Consider the following 9,422-nt stretch of genomic DNA (forward strand, 5'->3'; position numbering starts at 1 on the left):
TTGATGTAGCCCTAAGCAGAGACAGGCGAGAATCACTTTCATGGAAAGGGGTTGCCAAGCTTCCAAAAAACCATGAGTTTCCTGAAATTTCAGCAAACACTTTTTCACTCAATCTGGATGATACTTTCAGGTAATGATCAGTAATCCAATCCAACTAGACTCGCCAAATTTCGTTCTTCTTGGTTAAACAGTTCGTTTGCAGTAACCGTTTTCATTTTGAGGTTTCACTCTGTTTTCTCCTATTGGGATACATGTATTTGGAACACTAAATCAAACACGGTTTGTGCTAGCTCTTTGAAACTTGACACAATAAAGCACTTTCAAGTTCTATATCTATGGTTTGTTTGCTGTTGATGTTGCCCTAAGCAGAGACTAGCGAGAATCACTTTCATGGAAAGGGGTTGCCAAGCTTCCAAAAAACCATGAGTTTCCTGAAATTTCAGCAAACACTTTTTCACTCAATCTGGATGATACTTTCAGGTAATGATCAGTACTCCAATCCAACTAGACTCGCCAAATTTCGTTCTTCTTCGTTAAACCGTTCGTTTGCAGTAACCGTTTTCATTTTGAGGTTTCACTCTGTTTTCTCCTATTGGGATACATGTATTTGGAACTCTAAATCAAATACGGTTTGTGCTAGCTCTTTGAAACTTGACACAAGAAAGCAGTTTCAAGTTCTATCTCTATGGTTTGTTTGCTGTTGATGTAGCCTTAAGCAGAGACTGGCGAGAATCACTTTCATAAAAAGGCCTGCGAAGCTTCCAAAAACTACGAGTTGCCTGTAATCTCAGCAAACACTTTTTCACCCAATCTTGATGATACTTTCAGGGAATGATCAGTACACCAATCCCACTTGGCTCGCCAAATTTCGTTCTTCTAGGTTTAACCGTTCGTTGGCAGTAACCGTTTTGATTTTGAGGTTTCACTCTGTTTTCTCCTATAGTGATACATGTATTTGGAACTCTAAATCAAACACGGTTTGTGCTAGCTCTTTGAAACTTGCCACAATAAAGCAGTTTCAAGTTGTATCTCTATGGTTTGTTTGCTGTTGATGTAGCCCTAAGCAGAGACAGGCGAGAATCACTTTCACAGAAAGGGCCTGCCTGCCAAGCTTCCAAAAAACTATGAGTTGCCTGAAATCTCAGCAAACACTTTTTCACCCAATCTTCATGATACTTTCAGGTAATGATCAGTACACCAATTCGACTGGGCTCGCCAAATTTCGTTCTTCTAAGTTAAACTGTTCGTTTGCATTAACCGTTTTCATTTTGAGGTTTCACTCTGTTTTCTCCTATTGGGATGCATGTATTTGGAACTCTAAATCAAACACGGTTTGTGCTAGCTCTTTGAAACTTGACACAATAAAGCAGTTTCAAGTTGTATCTCTATGGTTTGTTTGCTGTTGATGTAGCCCTAAGAAGAGACTGGCGAGAATCACTTTCATGGAAAGGGCCAGCCAAGCTTCCAAAAAACTACCAGTTTCCTTAAATCTCAGCAAACACTTTTTGACCCAATCTTCATGAGACTTTCAGGTAATGATCAGTACACCAATTCGACTGGGCTCGCCAAATTTCGTTCTTCTAAGTTAAACTGTTCGTTTGCAGTAACCGTTTTTATTTTGAGGTTTCACTCTGTTTTCTCCTATAGGGATACATGTATTTGGAACTCTAAATCAAACACGGTTTGTGCTAGCTCTTTGAAACTTGACACAATAAAGCAGCTTCAAGTTCTATCTCTATGGTTTGTTTGCTCTTGATGTAGCCCTAAGCAGTGACTGGCGAAAATTGCTTTCATGAAAAGGGCCTGCCAAGCTTCCAAAACACTACGAGTTGCCTGAAATCAAAGCAAACACTTTTTCACCCAATCTTGATGATACTTTCAGGTAATGATAATTACACGAATCCCACTTGGCTTGCCAAATTTCGTTCTTCTAGGTTAAACCATTCGTTTTCAGTAACCGTTTTCATTTTGAGGTTTCAGTCTGTTTTCTCCTATAGGGATACATGTATTTGGAACTCTAAATCAAACACGGTTCGTGCTAGCTCTTTGAAACTTTACACAATAAGGAAGTTTCAACTTCTATCTCTATGGTTTGTTTGCTGTTGATGTAGCCCTAAGAAGAGACTGGCGAGAATCACTTTCATGGAAAGGGGTTGCCAAGCTTCCAAAAAACTACAAGTTGCCTGAAATCTCAGCAAACACTTTTTCACCCAATCTTGATGATACTTTCAAAAAATGATCAGTACACAATCCTACTTGGCTGACCAAATTTTGTTCTTCTAGGTGAAATCGTACGTTTGCAGTAACCGTTTTCATTTTGAGGTTTCACTCTGTTTTCTCCTATAGGGATACATGTATTTGGAACTCTAAATCAAACACGGTTCGTGCTAGCTCTTTGAAACTTTACACAATAAGGAAGTTTAAACTTCTATCTGTATGGTTTGTTTGCTGGTGATGTAGCCCTAAGCAGAGACTGGCGAGAATCACTTTCATGGAAAGGGGTTGCCAAGCTTCCAAAAAACTACGAGTTGCCTGAAATCTCAGCAAACACTTTTTCACCCAATCTTGATGATACTTTCAAAGAATGATCAGTACACAATTCTACTTGGCTAACCAAATTTCGTTCTTCTAGGTGAAACCGTTCGTTTGCAGTAACCGTTTTCATTTTGAGGTTTCACTCTGTTTTCTCCTATAGGGATACATGTATTTGGAACTCTAAATCAAACAAGGTTTGTGCTAGCTCTTTGAAACTTGACACAATAAAGCAGTTTCAAGTTCTATCTCTATGATTTGTTTGCTGTTGATGTAGCCCTAGGCAGAGACTGGCGAGAATCACTTTCATGGAAAGGGAGTGTCAAGCTTCCAAAAATCTACGAATTGCCTGAAATCAGAGCAAACACTTTTTCACCCAATCTTGATGATACTTTCAGGTAATGATCAGTACACCAATCCCACTTGGCTCGCCAAATCTCGTTCTTCTAGGTTAAACCGTTCGTTTGCAGTAACCGTTTTCATTTTGAGGTTTCACTCTGTTTTCTCCTATAGGGATACGTGTATTTGGAACTCTAAATCAAACACGGTTTGCGCTAGCTCTTTGAAACTTGACACAATAAAGCAGTTTCAAGTTCTATCTCTATGGTTTGTTTGCTGTTGATGTAGCCCTAAGCAGAGACTGGCGAGAATCACTTTCACGGAAAGGGTTTGCCAAGCTTCCAAAAGACTACGAGTTGAATGAAATCTCAGCAAACACTTTTTCACCCAATCTTGATGATACTTTCACGGAATGATCAGTACACCAATCCTACTTGGCTCGCCAAATTTTGTTCTTCTTGGTTAAACCGTTCGTTTGCAGTAACCGTTTTCATTTTGAGGTTTTACTCTGTTTTCTCCTATAGGGATACGTGTATTTGGAACTCTAAATCAAACACGGTTTGCGCTAGCTCTATGAAACTTGACACAATAAAGCAGTTTCAAGTTCTATCCCTATGGTTTGTTTGCTGTTGATGTAGCCCTAAGCAGAGACTGGCGAGAATCACTTTCATGGAAAGGGCCTGCCAATCTTCCAAAAAACTACGAGTTTCCTGAAATCTCAGCAAACACTTTTTCACCCAATCTTGATGATACTTTCAGGTAATGATCAGTACACCAATCCCACTTGGCTCGCAAAATTTCGTTCTTCTAGGTTAAACCGTTCGTTTGCAGTAACCGTTTTCATTTTGAGGTTTCACTCTGTTTTCTCCTATAGGGATACAAGAATTTGGAACTCTAAATCAAACACGGTTTGTGCTAGCTCTTTGAAACTTGACACAATAAAGCAGTTTCAAGTTCTATCTCTATGGTTTGTTTGCTGTTGATGTAGCCCTAAGCAGAGACTGGCGAGAATCACTTTCATGGAAAGGGAGTGCCAAGCTTCCAAAAAACTACGAGTTGCCTGAAATCTCAGCAAACACTTTTTCACCCAATCTTGATGATACTTTCAGGTAATGATCAGTACACCAATCCCACTTGGCTCGCCAAATTTCGTTCTTCTAGGTTAAACCGTTCGTTTGCAGTAACCGTTTTCATTTTGAGGTTTCACTCTGTTTTCTCCTATAGGGATACATGTATTTGGAACTCTAAATCAAACACGGTTTGTGCTAGCTCTTTGAAACTTGACACAATAAAGCAGTTTCAAGTTCTATCTCTATGGTTTGTTTCCTGTTGATGTAGCCCTAAGCAGAGACTGGCGAGAATCGCTTTCATGGAAAGGGAGTGCCAAGCTTCGAAAAAACTACGAGTTGCCTGAAATCTCAGCAAACACTTTTTCACCCAATCTTGATGATACTTTCAGGTAAAGATCAGTACACCAATCCCACTTGGCTGGCCAAATTTCGTTCTTATAGGTTAAATTGTTCATTTGCAGTAACCGTTTTTATTTTGAGGTTACACTCTGTTTTCTCATATAGGGATACAAGTATTTGGAACTTTAAATCAAACACGGTTTGTGCTAGCTCTTTGAAACTGACACAATAAAGCAGTTTCAAGTTCTATCTCTATGGTTTTTTTGCTGTTGATGTAGCCCTAAGCAGAGACTGGCGAGAATCACTTTCATGGAAAGGGCCTGACAAGGTTCCAAAAAACTACGAGTTGCCTGAAATCTCAGCAAACACTTTTTCACCCAATCTTGATGATACTTTCAGGTAATGATCAGTACACCAATCCCAATTGGCTCGCCAAATTTCGTTCTTCTAGGTTAAACCGTTCGTTTGCAGTAACCGTTTTCATTTTGAGGTTTCACTCTTTTTTCTCCTATAGGGATACATGTATTTGGAACTCTAAATCAAACACGGTTTGTGCTAGGTCTTTGAAACTTGACACAATAAAGTAGTTTCATGCTCTATCTGTATCTTTTGTTTGCTGTTGATGTAGCCCTAAGCAGAGACTGGCGAGAATCACTTTCATGGAAAGGGGTTGCCAAGCTTCCAAAAAACTACGAGTTGCCTGAAATCTCAGCAAACACTTTTTCACCCTATCTCGATGATACTTTCACGGAATGATCAGTACACCAATCCCACTTGGCTCACCAAATTTCGTTCTTCTAGGTTAATCCGTTCGTTTGCAGTAACCGTTTTCATTTTGAGGTTTCACTCTGTTTTTTCCTATACGGATACATGTATTCGGAACTCTAAATCAAACACGGTTTGTGCTAGCTCTTTGAAACTTGACACAATAAAGCAGTTTCAAGTTCTATCTCTATGGTTTGTTTGCTGTTGATGTAGCCCTAAGCAGAGACTGGCGAGAATCACTTACATGGAAAGGGCCTGCCAAGCTTCCAAAAAACTACGAGTTGCCTGAAATCTCAGGAAACACTTTTTCACCCAATCTAGATGATACTATCAGGTAATGATCAGTATACCAATCCCACTTGGCTCGCCAAATTTCGTTCTTCTAGGTTAAACCATTCGTTTGCAGTAACCGTTTTCATTTTGAGGTTTCACTCTGTTTTCTCCTGTACGGATACATGTATTTGGAACTCTAAATCAAACACGGTTTGTGCTAGCCCTTTGAAACTTGACACAATAAAGCAGTTTCACGTCTGTCTCTATGGTTTTTTTGCTGTTGATGTAGCCCTAAGCAGAGACTGGCGAGAATCGCTTTCATGGAAAGGGCCTGCCAAGCTTCCAAAAAACTACGAGTTGCCTGGAATCTCAGCAAACACTTTTTCACCCAATCTTGATGATACTTTCAGGTAATGATCAGTACACCAATCTCACTTGGCTTGACAAATTTCGTTTTTCTAGGTTAAACCGTTCATTTGCAGTAACCGGTTTCATTTTGAGGTTTCACTCTGTTTTCTCCTATAGGGATACATGTATTTGGAACCTCTAAATCAAACACGGTTTGTGCTAGCTCTTTGAAACTTGACACAATAAAGCAGTTTCAAGTTCTATCTCTATGGTTTGTTTGCTGTTGATGTGGCCCTAAGCAGAGACTGGCGAGAATCACTTTCTTGGAAAGGGCCTGCCAAGCTTCCAAAAAACTACGAGTTGCCTGAAATCTCAGCAAACACTTTTTCACCCAATCTTGATGATACTTTCAGGTAATGATCAGTACACCAATCCCACTTGGCTCGCCAAATTTCGTTCTTCTAGGTTAAACCGTTCGTTTGCAGTAACCGTTTTCATTTTGAGGTTTCACTCTGTTTTCTAATATAGGGATACATGTATTTGGAACTCTAAATCAAACACGGTTTGTGCTAGCTCTTTGAAACTTGACACAATAAAGCAGTTTCAAGTTCTGTCTCTATGGTTTGTTTGCTGTTGATGTAGCCCTAAGCAGAGACTGGCGAGAATCGCTTTCATGGAAAGGGCCTGCCAAGCTTCCAAAAAACTACGAGTTGCCTGAAATCTCAGTAAACACTTTTTTACCCAATCTTGATGATACTTTCAGGTAAAGATCAGTACACCAATCCCACTTGGATCGCCAAATTTCGTTCTTCTAGGTTAAACCGTTCATTTGCAGTAACCGTTTTCATTTTGAGGTTTCACTATGTTTTCTCCTATAGGGATACATGTATTTGGAACTTTAAATCAAACACGGTTTGTGCTAGCTCTTTGAAACTGACACAATAAAGCAGTTTCAAGGTCTACCTCTATGGTTTTTTTGCTGTTGATGTAGCCCTAAGCAGAGTCTGGCGAGAATCACATTCATGGAAAGGGCCTGCCAAGCTTCCAAAAAATTACGAGTTGCCTGAAATCTCAGCAAACACTTTTTCACCCAATCTTGATGATACTTTCAGGTAAAGATCAGTACACCAATCCCACTTGACTCGCCAAATTTCGTTCTTCTAGGTTAAACCGTTCATTTGCAGTACCCGTTTTCATTTTGAGGTTTCACTCTGTTTTCTCCTATTGGGATACATGTATTTGGAACTCTAAATCAACCACCGTTTATGCTAGCTCTTTGAAACTTGACACAATAAAGCAGTGTCAAGTTCTATCTCTATGGTTTGTTTGCTGTTGATGTAGCCCTAAGCAGAGACTGGCGAGAATCACTTTCATGGAAAGGGAGGGTCAAGCTTCCAAAAAATTACGAGTTGCCTGACATCTCAGCAAACACTTTTTCACCCAATCTTGATGATACTTTCAGGTAATGATCAGTACACCAATCCCACTTGGCTTGCCAAATTTTGTGTTTCTAGGTTAAACCATTCGTTTGCAGTAACCGTTTTAATTTTGAGGTTTCACTCTGTTTTCTCCTATAGGATACATGTATTTAGAACTCTAAATCAAACACGGTTTGTGCTAGCTCTTTGAAACTTGACACAATAAAGCAGTTTCAAGTTCTGTCTCTATTGTTTGTTTGCTGTTGATGTAGCCCTAAGCAGAGACTGGCGAGAATCACTTTCATGGAAAGGGAGTGCCAAGCTTCCAAAAAACTACGAGTTGCCTGAAATCTCAGCAAACACTTTTTCACCCAATCTTGATGATACTTTCAAGTAATGATCAGTACACCAATCTCACTTGGCTTGACAAATTTCGTTCTTCTAGGTTAAACCGTTCGTTTGCAGTAACCGGTTTCATTTTGAGGTTTCACTCTGTTTTCTCCTATAGTGATACATGTATTTGGAACTCTAAATCAAACACGGTTTGTGCTAGCTCTTTGAAACTTGACACAATAAAGCAGTTTCAAGTTGTATCTCTATGGTTTGTTTGCTGTTGATGTAGCCCTAAGCAGAGACAGGCGAGAATCACTTTCACAGAAAGGGCCTGCCTGCCAAGCTTCCAAAAAACTATGAGTTGCCTGAAATCTCAGCAAACACTTTTTCACCCAATCTTCATGATACTTTCAGGTAATGATCAGTACACCAATTCGACTGGGCTCGCCAAATTTCGTTCTTCTAAGTTAAACTGTTCGTTTGCATTAACCGTTTTCATTTTGAGGTTTCACTCTGTTTTCTCCTATTGGGATACATGTATTTGGAACTCTAAATCAAACACGGTTTGTGCTAGCTCTTTGAAACTTGACACAATAAAGCAGTTTCAAGTTGTATCTCTATGGTTTGTTTGCTGTTGATGTAGCCCTAAGCAGAGACTGGCGAGAATTGCTTTCATGAAAAGGGCCTGCCAAGCTTCCAAAACACTACCAGTTGCCTGAAATATCATCAAACACTTTTTCACCCAATCATGATGATACTTTCAGGTAATGATCAGTATACCAATCCCACTTGGCTCGCCAAATTTCGTTCTTCTAGGTTAAACCGTTCGTTGGCAGTAACCGTTTTAATTTTGAGGTTTCACTCTGTTTTCTCCTATACGGTTACATGTATTTGGAACTCTAAATCAAACAAATTTGTGCTAGCTCTTTGAAACTTGACCCAATAAAGCAGTTTCAAGTTCTATCTCTATGGTTTGTTTGCTGTTGATGTAGCCCTAAGCAGAGACTGGCGAGAATCACTTTCATGGAAAGGGCCTGCCAAGCTTCGAAAAAACTACGAGTTGCCTGAAATCTCAGCAAACACTTTTTCACCCAATCTTGATGATACTTTCAGGTAATTATCAGTACACCAATCCCACTTGGCTCGCCAAATTTCATTCTTCTATGTTAATCCGTTGGTTTGCAGTAACCGTTTTTATTTTGAGGTTTCACTCTGTTTTCTCCTATTGGGATACATGTATTTGGAACTCTAAATCAAACACGGTTTGTGCTCGCTCTTTGAAACTTGACACAATAAAGCAGTATCAAGTTCTATCTCTATGGTTTGTTTGCTGTTGATGTAGCCCTAAGCAGAGACTGGCGAGAATCACTTTCATGGAAAGGGCCTGCCAAGCTTCCAAAAAACTATGAGTTGCCTGAAATCTCAGCAAACACTTTTTCATCAAATCTTGATGATACTTTCAGGTAATGATCAGTACACCAATCTCACTTGGCTCGCCAAATTTCGTTCTTCTATGTTAAACCGTTGGTTTGCAGTAACCGTTTTCATTTTGAGGTTTCACTCTGTTTTCTCCTATTGGGATACATGTATTTGGAACTCTAAATCAAACATGGTTTGTGCTAGCTCTTTGAAACTTGAAACAATAAAGCAGTTTCAAGTTCTATCTCTATGGTTTGTTTGCTTTTGATGTAGCCCTAAGCAGAGACTGGCGATAATCACTTTCATGGAAAAAAAGTGTCCAGCTTCCAAAAAACTACGAGTTTCCTGAAATCACAGCAAACACTTTTTCACCCAATCTTGATGATACATTCACGGAATGATCAGTACACCAATCCTACTTGGCTCACCAAATTTCGTTCTTCTAGGTTAAACCATTCGTTTGCAGTAACCGTTTTTATTTTGAGGTTTCACTCTGTTTTCTCCTATTTGGATACATGTATTTGGAACTCTAAATCAAACATAGTTTGTGCTAGCTCTTTGAAACTTGACACAATAAAGCAGTTTC

Source organism: Ictidomys tridecemlineatus, unplaced genomic scaffold, assembly GCF_052094955.1.
Source record: "Ictidomys tridecemlineatus isolate mIctTri1 unplaced genomic scaffold, mIctTri1.hap1 Scaffold_959, whole genome shotgun sequence".
Classification (NCBI taxonomy): domain Eukaryota; kingdom Metazoa; phylum Chordata; class Mammalia; order Rodentia; family Sciuridae; genus Ictidomys; species Ictidomys tridecemlineatus.